Here is a 13021-nt window from a genome sequence, read left to right as displayed (position 1 = left end):
AAAACAAGTGTTTTCAAATAAACCTGTTGTTACAGCAGAGAACAGAATGAATAAATACATTTTTTAAATTATTTTTATTTATGAAACAGAAGATAAAAGCTTCCGGGACAGTACAGGATAGTGGAAACACTATGGGATGAAAAGTAATGATTGTTCAAAATTATATGTCGAAATTACATTTTAATCAATAGCAGCACTAATAAAATAATCAATACGCTGAGATTGAATAGTGTACACTAATGGTGAGTGGAATGCTCAATTTAATCCTAATTAAATTAGCGTCTGATTAATAGCAAAAACACCAGCAATATTTTTGTGTACAGTTCAATTCTGGCTCATTGTTTTTATAAATGTTCTCCTTATCACTACATTTCTTTACAGTAAAGCTTCTGCTTATGTATTAAAGCACCAAAAATTGTTTATACAAAAACAAAAAAAAAGTATTTAGAATTGTTTTGTGGTGTGAAATTCGTATTTTAAAATTAATAATAAAGTTACACAATAAATGTAGTAATTTTTGTCGAATCTGACCCGTTAGCATTAGCATGGCGTAGCACACAGAATATTTCGCATTATCTGGGGTATTTTCTTCATAAACCGTTTCATTTGACGCATTGTTCAACCAATGACTGAATAACAGTTTTATCTTTCAAAATATATTAATGTTTAAGTTTTTAAGGAGTTTTTACTGACCAGAATAGATGAAAACACTTAGCGCTTCCGTTAGCATTTCAGAAAGAAGCGAACTGTACTCCACCGGCGCGGTCGGCGCCCTCTAGTGACTGCATGTGGAATTACGGCAAAGGAATACACAAGTAAAACCGCTAAAGTGACCAAAATGAAGCATAAATGTACATTTTAAATATAGAAAATATATATTTCTGTGCCTGTTTCACAGTTTTACATGCTTTTGTTTTCTTATACATTGATCATTTTATTTCCCAAGTCACCCCTCTGATCAAAATACATTGAAGGGCAAATAGATCAGCATTTATTGCCTCTAAAGAAATATTTTAACAATAGAAAACTAAATATGCAATCATATATTTAATTATTTAGTTTAGTCATCCCCCATATGTAGATGTTTTTTTTTTCTTTTGGCTGTTATTTCCACACTAATTAGAGTTTAGACATCTTTACCTGCCTGCCAGCCTCACTTGGCTGCATGTCAGTCCTCCTTCCTTCCCAAAAATTGCAAAATCTGATGATCAAAACTTGCAAACAATACATAAAAATAAAGGATGTTTTTACAGTTATGAAATAGATACACAGAATAAATGAATGCAGTGAAAAAACAATTTCCCATTTTAGCTAAAAATAAAACAAACTGGACCAAAACCTATTTCTGTCAAATCTGAGACCATAAAGACCCGCTGATAACGTGATGAGATGCAGGAGCGTCACCCTGGATGATGCTCACAGTGATTCAACACTCTGCTAATACAAGTTATTTCTGTCAAACTGGCATGAAGAAAAGGTGAAGTCACTGTGAGAGGAATTCAGGAGCAGACTGGTGCTGTTGATGCCTCAAGCTGCAGCGGTGACTCTGTGGTAAAGACCACGTTATGAAGTCGTGTATTTAAAGTTTGCTCAGATGGATGAACGTGCATCTCATCCTCTGGGCTTGTGCATCATTTACATAAGCCTGCCCTTTGTTTTTTGTTTTTTTTTTTCCCCCCTGTGTTTGTTTTTTTGGTGCTTTCGTCACACTGAGGCTCAGTGCCCCGCGGCGAGGCCGACCACAGGACGGGACGGCGTGTCTTTAATGCACACTGACAGTGGATACTGGCTCTCTGCTTGTGTGAGTGCACATACTGTAAGGACTCGGCTGCCTTTTAAGGCCAGAGACCCAACCCTAAAAATAGGAGCTGTGAATAATACGTCAAAACAATCGTCTTCAGGACAAAGGGACATTTTGTAGACGTGTCTTTGGAGGACAAAAGAGCTGATTGGGCTTATGTCAGATCAGAGACGGTCAAAGAGAACATAGATGCTCAGAGGTCATCAGGAAGAGAAACAAAACTACAGTTAGAAAAATGAAACATCTTCCCATGGATCATTCCACAAAATTTGGCTTAGCATTAGTTTAAGGTCTGACCTTAACTCCTAAGAATTAAAAATACCCCTGACAGTTGAAATAACCAATGCAACAAAAGAGAAACATGGATTAGTTTCTCAAGATCTTTTTGGGGATTTTTGTATTGGTTTAGTCCTGGAAATATTCTTCAGGTGATAGAAGGTCGACTTTGCAACCGTCTTTATGTTTCTCTGAAGGTTCAGATCTGAGTCCATCACTACATCCTGGTTTCAGCCTGTAATAATTGAACTCTAGGTAATTTCTCTTTGGGTTAAAAATAATCACTACTTTAGTTTTGTCTGTTCAGGTGAAAAAACTAATGGCACCTCCTCACATTGATTTGTTCTACTGAAATGGGTTTGAGATCATTTGGTGACACTGTAATGCAGACAGCATTTAGCTAAACTAAAAATTTAATTTGCAAATTAAATATAAAAATATTTCAATATTTTGCTTGCAAATTAAATATTCAGTTTGGAGCTAAGACATTTATAAATGCATAAACACCATGGTGAATATATGACTGAAACATTTGTTTCTTCTATGAAAGTCTAAATAAACCACATTTTGCTGTAAATTGTTTTACTGTGTAATTATGTGTATATATATATATATATATAGAGAGAGAGAGAGAGAGAGAGAGAGAGAGAGAGAGAGAGAGAGAGAGAGAGAGAGAGAGAGAGAGAGAGAGAGAGGAAAGCCGTTGTGGTGGATGTAGCAATACCAAGTGACCACAACATCAGGAAAAGGAGCACGAGAAACTGGAGAAATACCAGGGCCTCAGAGAGGAACTGGAGAAGGCCTGGAAGGTGAAGACCACAGTGGTGCCTGTGGTCATCGGGGCCCTCGGGGCAGTCACCCCCAAACTGGAGCAGTGGCTCAAACAGATCCCAGGAACAACATCAGACATCTCAGTCCAGAAATGTGCAGTTCTAGGCACAGCCAAGATACTGGAGGAGAACCTGAAGCTCCCAGGCCTCTGGTAGAGGACCCGAGCTCAGAGAATGAAAGAGAGAGAGAGCACCCACGGAGGGTGAGAGGGGAAATTTTATATATATATATATATATATATATAACTATATATAGCTATATATAGTTATATATAGCTATATATAGTTATATATAGCTATATATAGTTATATATATATATATATATATATATTTATAGTTATATGTCTAGATGTCTAGATGTCTAGATGTCTAGATAGATAGATAGATAGATAGATAGATAGATAGATAGATAGATAGATAGATAGATAGATAGATAGATAGATAGATAGATAGATAGATAGATAGATAGATAGATAGATAGATAGATAGATAGATGTCTAGATAGATAGATAGATAGATAGATAGATAGATAGATAGATAGACAGACAGACAGACAGACAGACAGACAGACAGACAGACAGACAGACAGACAGACAGACAGACAGACAGACAGACAGACAGACAGACAGACAGACAGACAGACAGAAAGAAAGAATCTGAAAAATATGATGAATCCTGGTCTAAAGTTTTTTAGGGACAAACCATCGCACATGGTGACAACCCAAAGAAAACAAGTATTAGTTGGACAGTTAAGGTTGGTATATTGGTGAGTTCGCATAGGGAAAAATCTTTAAATGTGATCTGTTATGCTAACTTGAACAGGTTAGGATAGGTTTACGGTTTATACAAAACATGTTATTACTTTTTAAATAATGACACTTCAGTCTGATCAGTACTGATGTGCAATTGTACAACTTTACATCTGTGAAAAGCAGAAGTGGAGCCTCCTGTACAATCAACAAGAAAGCAGCAACCACTTTCTGGATGGTAAGTCGACAACAAAACGCTTGTCTTTTCCAGCAGCCATTGCACAGCGCGTACAAGCTGACCAAACGTGCTGGAGCTCACCTTGGGTTGCCAGGTATGGTTAGTAGGTAATGGCTCGGTGCCTGTTGATTGTGACTCAACAATCAGGAGGTTTTTGGATTGACATAAAAAACATTAACTTATTGCGCAAAAACAGATAGGTGTGTGTTTTAATTATTCTGATGTTTTAAAAGTAAATGGAAGAATAATGAGTTCCCTTTAAATGGAACTTAATGACCAATTCCTTGTGATCAGTTTTGTCAAATCAAAGGAATCTGGCCTGAAGTGTGTTATGTATAATTTAGATCTGAATTATCTTCTCATTATTCGTCTTATGTTTAATTCAGAGATCAGTTCTCCTTTTTGTGGCCCTTCTGGTTGCAGGTTTTCCCTGAGTGAGCCTCTGATGGGTTCTTCACAGAAGCTCTCAGTGAGGACTTCCTGCTCCTGTCCTCTGGCTGCTTTTCAGGGGCTTTTTCTCTTTAGGAACAAATTGCACATCTGTACCCAAACGCCCTTCATCGTCGTCTCTTTTTCCTGATTCGTTCTCGTCTCTCCTGTTTTTCTTTCAAACGAACCTTCTGCTTCACACTTCGGCTTTCCAGAGGAAGAACAGAAGCCGTCTTTTTTGCTTTTCTTTTTCATCTGGACTGAGCTTTTTTCTGCAGGCTTTGGGATTTTTCTCTCCCGTTCAGCTTCTTTCCTCTTCTCCAGATCAACCATCAAGTTCTGCAGTGCTTCCATGATTCCTTGGAGGACTGTAGAGCTTTCTTTCCACTCCTCTTGATATTTTCTTTCAAAATCTACAAACCTGCGCTCTTGCTCTAGCTCTGTAATCTGTGCCTTCGATTCGTTTTTGTCTTTCTCCAGTTGAGTCGCTTGTTCCATGTCCCACAGATCCTGTTGCTTAAAAATAGCGTCTAGATTTTGGGTTTTACTGCATTCGTCCCTTTTTTCTTTCTGCAGAAGTTTTTGCTCCGTCTGTAGGATATTTTTGCACGTTGTGAGTTTTTCTTTCTTCTTCCTCGCGTGCTTCTCCTTCTCCCGCAGATTTCTCCACTCATCGACTGACAATCTACACTCCAGTTGGAAACTTTCTTTTTCTCTCGCCAGCTTCTCTTTTTCTTCCTTGATCTTTTTCTGCATTTGTTGTATTATCTCTTGCCGCTCGTCCAGTTTCACTGTAATTTTATGCAGGTTTTGGGATACGTTATAGAAAGTTGCTATCTCTTCTTGTATTTCTTGTTTCTCCATCTCCCCTTCCATCTTTGTCTTTGTCAGTTTGATTTCTTTGGTCAGCAGTTTTACGTCCCACTTCTTCAAGCGCTCCCACTCCTTTGCAAGTGCTTTCACTTGCAAAAGAATAATTTCTGTGTCATTATCTAAATTTGGTACCAGTTCTTCCATGTCGCGCTCCATTTTGTTGATAATTTGCTCTTTCTCATTTTGTTTTTCCTTTATCTTCTTAAGAAAGTCGTACTTCTTCTTAAGTCTTTTCCTCTCATTTTCCAAATCTTCCATTGCTGCAACAAATTCAAATTGTTCTTGAACTTTCTGGCATTCTTTTGTCTTGCCTTCTTCCATTTCCTCTTTCTCTCGATCCAGATTTTTCCTCATCGTTTCCAAGGCTTTCTGATCTGAATGTTCCTCTTGAAAAGCCGCCATTTTCTCTTGAATCTCTGGATTTAGCTCCATGTCAAACATTTCTTCCTTCTCTTCAAAATCTCTTTCCAGATCTGTCATGTCTCTGGTAGCGTCTAAAATATTTTTATCAACTTGATATTTATACTGAGAGGTTTTTCTCCTGAATCTTCCAGTCAGACAAACCAAACAAAGTCCTTTTAGACTGTGCTCTGTTCACTCCAGTGATGATTTTTACATTGAAACTCTGATCACAGGTAACTGATGGCTTTGTGACATCATTGGAGACACTTATGACATCATAACGGAGGATTCAGCAGCTGTAAACAGTCTCCACCTATCAGGAACTTCAAGACTCAGTTTATATTTACGTAAAACAAACTAAAACTTCTAAAAGAGATGAAGGTATTTTCTTCTACAGCCATAATTTCAGTAAATGTTTTTTTTATTTTGCATTATATAAACGGTGAACCCACAATCCAAATTATTTGCAGAAAATCTACTTAGTCAAAGATTTTTTGGTTTAATCTATTTGAAATATTTGAAAGTAAAAGCAGGAAATCTACCTTTGCCAGACAACCAAGAAGCACCATTTATTTTCCTTGACGCTGATTGGCTGAACCTCCAAAAGCAGAGATAAGACTGCGGATGTTAGTTTCTGCAGTAGAGTTAAGAAGGTTTCCAATGTGTGTATTAAGACATATTAAGGCATATTTGGTGTTTTCACTATTAAAATAGACGTTGTTTTACCAGGAGTGCACTGTACATTACATTTTTAAAAATGTTTCTATCATAAAAAATATAATTTTTTTTATCTTTCATTTCAGAAAGTGAAAATTATTATCAAATAGATGAACTACACATAAAGTCAACTATTAAAAACCTTTATTTACTGTAATTTGGATTATTATAGCTTACAGATAAAGGAAACTGAGATTTCACATTTTATCCAGTTAATTTATTCCAATCATTAAATAATAATAATGGACTTATTTTATAATGATCTTTAGATCTCAAAGGGCAAAATGCAGAGGTGGAAGAAAGAAGTTCAAATCATCTGTTTCATCAATCATAAGGATTGATGAAACAATCTTTATGATTGTTTCATCATAAGATCATAAAATCATAAGATCAGCCTGTAGTCGGACTAAAGGTGATCAGCCTGACTACAAGCTGATCACCTTCATGCTGCACAGGATCGTTTCAGCATATTTTCATAAAACTGATATAAAATTATAATTTTATTTTAAGGAACTGAACGTTGGGCTTTTCTTATCCATGAAATGGTTGAAATATATCACTTTGTAATAAATCTGTACAGTAAAAAGCTTGTTTTTAAATTAACTTTTTAATTGTTACTAAGTAACATAATTAAAAATAATTGTGTTAAATATTTTAATGAGATAAGATTAATAGGTTTATGCTTAGATAACCTGAATAAAACATTTTTTTCTCTGTTTATGTCATTACATCTACCTGTGTAAAAGCTGTTTCAGCTCTTCTGCATTCAGCAGCAGATTGCGGTCTTCACCCCCCAGAAGGACTCTGGCTCCACCTAGTGGCACATGAGCAACACTGCATGTCAGTTTTTCAATGTAAAAAAGCAACAAAAGGCAACACAAATCCCCGCTTCCAGTACACAATCCATCACATCGCAGTGGGAGGGAGGCTGCGCTCGTGTGGAGACTCGCCTTGGCAACTGGTGAGTACTACCCTGGAGTCGCCATGGCAACCTGTGAAGAGAGGAGGAGATGTCAAAAACTGAGGGTGGAAAATGGAGGGAGAGGAGACACAAAGTAACAAATAGCTGATATGACATGATGCAAGAATGAAAATCCCCCCTCAGGATGTGGTTCCTGCTAAACATAAATAAATCTTCAAACCCAACAAAAGCCTCCAGGAAGGAGTCAGTTTTTCCCTAAATTACAGTTTTCCCTCATGTCTTGTTGTTTTATTGCTCCATCGGAGTCGCGTCCCTGATGTGTGACCTGTTTTAATCGGAGATAAAGTAGGACAACCTCTTCCTGCTGGGCACTTCTCAAACAAATGCAGCTCCCTCCCACAACGCAGCGAAAACACGACCGAATGGAGGAGCAGCAGAGGCGCTGCTGGCCTCGTGTCAGCAGCAGAAACCAGCAGCAGACCGAGCTGCATCTCTTCCAACACAGAGCCAGACGCTGTACGGACGGCATGGTTAGCTTCATAACTGAAGAGGTTACACTTTACATGCATTGGGGAATGAAACGTTTAGTTGTTCCCTCTCAATCAGAAAGCAGATTATAACTCCTCAGTTGTATGTTTCTGGCTGGATGAGGTCAAGTATCTTGGTGTCCTTGAGTGACGGATAGACAGATCAGAGCTTAATGTGCAGTAATGAGGGTGTTGCTTCAGTCTGATTGAAAGATGAAGCCCTGGTTGTTTTTTGTGTGGTGGTTCATAATACCAATACATGGATCCCAGAAGTCCAAACCAGGGATGAGCGATATGGCATAAAATTCATATTACGATATATGTGGATAGGTGACGGTAATGATATACATCACAATCTGATTTGTACAAAACTTACAATAGAATCAAAATAAATGACATACTAATTGAGTGAAAGGTACAACCTGGAGGAGCTTTGCGTCACACAGCAGCGGACTGTTTACGGATGTATTAATGGACGCCACCATATATGGATTGATTTCAAAGCTTATTCAGCAAAGCGCTTTGATGTTGAAACAATCAGTGTTTCAACAGGTTTGTAACGGACGTACAAACTTTACGTGAGAATAACAAGGTTCTAGTGACTGGTAGAGTAAGTACATGTAGTAAAAAGCATAAAGGCTAACCCATGTTTAGCTAGCAAATAAAAGCTACATTAGCTAAGCTAATCTCCAGCACCTGTGCCCGTTTTGTTTTCACTTAAATCAATAAATATCTCTAGATTTTTTCCAGAGTCTGTCAAAATCACCTTTTTCTGAGCTGAATTAAAATCATAAACAGATGCCACTTCGATAAATCGATGTTAAATGTGAGTTCTGCGTCTGCGTTCGTTCAGTGGGAGAAGACTCGTAAATCCTCACTCTTTCTAATGCCTTTCACTCTTAATACCCTCGGCGGGGGGCGGAGGGCCACGGGTGACCTCACAGTGAGTGATGGGGGAGGATTGAAAGTGTTGTCTATTAAAATCTTTGCTTAACGGCACTACTGACACAACACCAGAGACCTCCTATCCCCCATGCATCTGACATGCATCTATGTGTGCGCACGTGTCTGCAGAGAGCAAGCTGAGGCTGCTGTTATTATTTCTCCCAGGCTGTAATCCCTCCCCACCTCCTCCTCTTCCTCCCCCACTCCTGCAGCTCTTGTTGAGTTATTGTTGCTGTCATGCACGTGCATGTATGCATGCGTGCGTGTGCACCAGTGTTGTTAATATCCTGCGTAGGCTGCTGTGAACAAGCAGAGATTTTCTTTGTGTATCTGGTGATCTGGGATCCTGAGGGCTTTCGAACACATGCAGACGCTCCGAGGTCGGGGGAGGAGGAGGGAGGTCAGGGTGGGAGGGTGGCTGACGGAGGAAGGGACGGCTGGATGTAGAAGCTGGAGGTGAGTTTCATGTCCATCATGGACTGACTGGCCAACGGTTCTTCCTGTTATTTTCCAGTTCAGTGAACACAAACAATCTTATTTCTATTCTTCTGAAGGAATTCTCTTCTTCTAATCTTTTTATTTATTTTTCCCCAATAAAAACTGATTTCAAGCTAGAAACATCAGATGAATTTACCCACTGTCTGCATCCTAAAGCAGACAGTGATAATATACAGATGAAAACGACATACTCTATATTATACCATAAAAATGTTTCATGAAAGTCACATTTGACTCTATTGCTTTGGTACTGACCATTTGTAATGACGTCAATTTCTGGAGGCGCCATGACGGACCCTGGAATTGAGGGGGGAGCGTACTGAACTAAGCAACTGAAGTTGTTTTCCAAAGTTGTTTTTGTCAGTTTATTCATGGCTTTTACTTGTTAGAGTCGAGCTAATTTATCTGTGAACATAACACACCTGGTTGGGGGTCACAGACAGTGGTATTTACACAAGTTTTAAATAGCTGGCTTAGAAACCGACCCATACCTCCTCCCTCCTCATGCGTTGATCAAATTACAGACTTTGCATACTGACACCATCTCCCACTGCAAAGAGAGAAGATCCGAGCCAAATAAGATGACTGATAATGTTAACTCAGAATTTGGAAGCATGGCCAACATGGACTGAATGGCTTTGTTCACTTCCTACAGGTAAAATGTAATTCTAAAACAGCCCAGAAATTTGACATCGTCCACAACTCCTTCTGTTTTCTGATTGAAATTCTACTGGAGACAATCCACTTCCATGGGAGAAATCCCAGATGGAGCACTGAAGAAAGATGAGAATCCAGTGGAACTGTGTACGGCGGCAATGGTCAGGCTACAATGACGCGCTACTCTCCGTCATCTCACATATGAAATAAAACTGTGGTAAACTATGGTTCAGGCCATATTTTGAAATAAATTACCAAAAAAGTACCATTATTCAGTTTGATCCAAATAAATTTATAAACTCAGGACAAATTAGTAGTTCACTTTAGTAGTTTTTTTTTTCAGCAAATCTGTATATTTCTGCATTAAATTCATATAAAATAATGTTTTTATGCTGACTATCTGTACATATTTTTGCTCAACAGACAAAACAAACAAAGCTTCTGCATGGAGCTTGTTTGCACTCGTCCTGCAGTACCTCAGACAACAAGAGCCGAGACAACGGTGAGGAAGTGTAAACAGCATCGTTCAGCGCCTGCAGCGTCACTGAGGTAAATACCACCACTGAGCGCGCAGCAGAGCACGCCACGGCCTTATTTCCCAGAGTCAACACATGTTAGAGGTGCAGAAATGCAGCTGCAAAATAATCCCCACTTCCAAGTTCCTGAGCAGGCCAGAAGCTCATGCACAGACAGAGCTCTCTCTGCAGCTCTAACTATGATCACCACCTTCATTTTTTGGATTCTGACTCAGAAATTTGAATTTTAACAAGCTTCTGCAGCGTGCTCAGAGCTGAACTTGGCCTCCTCCTACACATCAGCATTTGCTCATCCAGAACTCTACCTAGCAACACCGCCTCGGCCTCATCCAGGAGCGCAGAGAGCGTTTTAAATCCCTCTTCAGATTTATAAATCCATTTAACAGCATCTGCAGCCTTTTCTGCACATAATCTGTTTTAAGCTGTGAGAGGAAACTGTTACTTTAAGTGACTGGCACGCATGACGTGCTGTCCTTGATTTTCCTGCTTGCACATGTCCGCTCTGTGTGTTATTATGCAGACATCTGCTGTCAAGACTTCTTAAACTCATCGCAGCGTTTCCTCATGCAGCCGCCCTGAGCCCAGAAATACACACACACACACACCGGGCAGGGAGAGCGCGGGGTCGGATGGCAGTGTGAGGCACACGCAGATTTAGTGATGGAGGATGCTCCCGCAGGTGTTGCACAGTCTGACTCAGACTGTGCAACGTTTTCACCGCCACAGTCCTGTGTAACATCTGGGAACATATCGACGTTTTATTTACCTCAACTGGGATTTTAATGCAGTTTGACCTTTAGGATCTGCAGCTCTGGGTTTAGCTAAACAGTTGTGTTCTGTTGGTTGTTCTGTCTGGTTCTGTTGGCAGGATCCCAACCTGAGGAGAACTGACAGACTTGGGCTTTCCTCTGCAGTGATCAATCTGGTCTGAGTAGCTGGCAGTTGTCCAGGGCAGCATCAGAAAGGGGCGAGGGGAAAAGCAACGTATAAATCTGAATTTTTTTATTTCCTGGATTCTGACTGATTTTTCAAAGTCATACTTTCACCATGTTATTCATTCATTTATGTCAGTTTCAAATAAAATATTTAACTAACAAGCTAAAAAGTTACTGTACAAAATAAACATTTGGAGCTAAATATTTAGTTTGAGCCTCAGTACATGGCTCGCTTCAAACTAAGTATTTAGTTCACCAACAAAATATTTACCTTTAAACTAAATATTTAGCTCTGGGTTAAATAATTAGCTTCTAGCTAAATATCTCATTAAATATCAGAACTAGATACTTAGTTAGCAAGCTAAATATTTAGCATCAAACTAAATATTTAGCCTCAAAACAGATATTGAGTTTGAAGCTAAATATTTGGCTTTTGCTGTCTCTAACCATTCTTTCCTGTCTTTCTCATTTTAAATAGCGGCTAAGGAATATATCTCTCTCTTTGTCACCCCATGTTTTTTCCTCTAGGGAACCAAAAATCAGGGATTGTTAACAAAGTTTAGACACTCTGGTCATCCTAAAATAATGAAAATATAAATAATAATAATAATAATAATAATAATAATAATAATAATAATACTAAATAGTTACATTTATTTAAATTGCAAGTTTCCTTGAATGAAATCACATTTGCATTAAAGTCCCTGATATGGATGTGCTACTGTTGTTTGTTCCAGGGTGGAAAACACTTGAGGAGGGCTGGCTGTTATCAGCTGCAGCAGCAGCTCTGAGCTGCATCTCTGTAATTAGAGAGCTAATTTGTGAGCTGCAGTCGTGGTGGATGCTGGTCGTTAATGGTTACCTGTTGTTATGGTTACCGTCTCCCTCTGAAACCACCAACAGTACCTGAAGCACCACAGATGATGGGATTCCTCTCACACACAATTTCACTGCTGATGTTTGGGATGTTGGTGTTTCACCTCCAGCAGGTTTTTATGATATTTTACATGATTAGTTTCTCATTTTAAACTGAATAAACATTTCATTTCATTGCACAAAACTCTCAGAAAAACAAAGTTTAAGTTCATGTTCTTTTTTTTCCCCAAGAGTGGAGTTTATATTGTTAGTTTTCTATTAGAAGCTGCAAATTTTACATCTTTTATTCCAAAAAAGTCTCACTAAAAGAACCCAGGAACAAAGAAAAAGCTTAAAATATTGACTGCATGTCAAACAATGTATACGGTTTTAACAGTGAATGAAACATGTTTAGTTGAATCTTTTTCTGCATCTAAAGAAATTTGTAACATTGAAATTTTAACTTTGTTTCAGCAATTTAATTATTAATAACTTGTAAACAAAATTCAGTCATTAAATAGACTGATATATCTTCCTAAAAGTTAGTTTACTGGAGACGCACCAAAATCTGGAACAAACTTCTAGAAAACTGTAAAACAGCTGAAACACTGAGTTCCTTTAAATCAAAGCTGAACACCCACATGTTTAGATTTGCTTTTGAACCAAAATAATTGGAACATTGATCAAAATATTGGATGTTTATTGATGATTTTGTTGATGGCAATCGACTGATTTCTCATTGCTGTTTTTATGACTTCTTATTTTTGTGTTTTTCTGACGTAGAGCACTTCAGACTGCCCTATGAAATGAGCTACACAAATAAACTTGAT

The sequence above is a fragment of the Poecilia mexicana genome, unplaced genomic scaffold (genome assembly GCF_051168715.1).
Source record: "Poecilia mexicana isolate PSO_F unplaced genomic scaffold, ASM5116871v1 scaffold_23, whole genome shotgun sequence".
In the NCBI taxonomy this organism is placed as follows: Eukaryota; Metazoa; Chordata; class Actinopteri; order Cyprinodontiformes; family Poeciliidae; genus Poecilia; species Poecilia mexicana.
Note: the sequence above shows the minus strand (reverse complement) of the source record.